This window comes from Coptis chinensis, chromosome 1 (assembly GCF_015680905.1).
Source record: "Coptis chinensis isolate HL-2020 chromosome 1, ASM1568090v1, whole genome shotgun sequence".
Taxonomy (NCBI): domain Eukaryota; kingdom Viridiplantae; phylum Streptophyta; class Magnoliopsida; order Ranunculales; family Ranunculaceae; genus Coptis; species Coptis chinensis.
The window spans coordinates 85134048-85134689 of NC_141456.1; the positions used below are offsets into that span (position 1 = coordinate 85134048).

Here is a 642-nt window from a genome sequence, read left to right on the forward strand (position 1 = left end):
TTAATTTGTTACCCGTTTTTCATGGTTTAGACCATGAAAAACCTTATCGGCTACGTCGTGGGATTGAACAAGTCCTTACAACATTCCATCATCCTACGGTTGGTGTGGAACAAATTATACTAAGGGTATTCCCTTTCACCTTAGCCCGATAAAGGCGGCGTCTTGGTTAAACCGCCCAAACGCCTAATTTACGTGGACTCATGGGCTAAACTTGTTCAATTGTTTATGGAACATTTTACCCCCCCCTAAAGACGGATGAGATGCTTTCCAAGATTCATTTCTTTTCGACAAAATCCTCATGAATCATTTTGAGGCTTGGAATCGTTTCACCGATCTCCTTATAGAGTGTCCACATCATAACTTAGCGAAAGACACGTTAGTTTCGTGCCTCTTTCAAAGGACTTCTACACCACCATAAAGAAGTCCTTGACATAATGAATGGGGTAGTTTCTTAAGTAAAGGAGCCTCGGAGGCTTATAAATTTTTAGAGGATCAAACTAAAGCGAAATAACAAGGGGGGTAGTGGCGATATCCACCGCTCCGCTAGTTCTTCTAATACAGATTAAGGCCGCCCGGTATGTTTGAAATTAAACACGATCCCGAGCTTAAAAAACTCTAATCGAATCACTTTGAAAAGGTAGA

At 41.3% G+C, this 642-nt stretch overlaps 1 pseudogene; it reads right to left on the bottom strand.

Annotated features, from left to right (window-relative positions):
- Positions 1–270: 270 nt before the first annotated feature.
- On the bottom strand, positions 271–363 carry LOC147525569 (small nucleolar RNA R71; annotated as a pseudogene).
- Between the last annotated feature and the right edge of the window lie 279 nt (positions 364–642).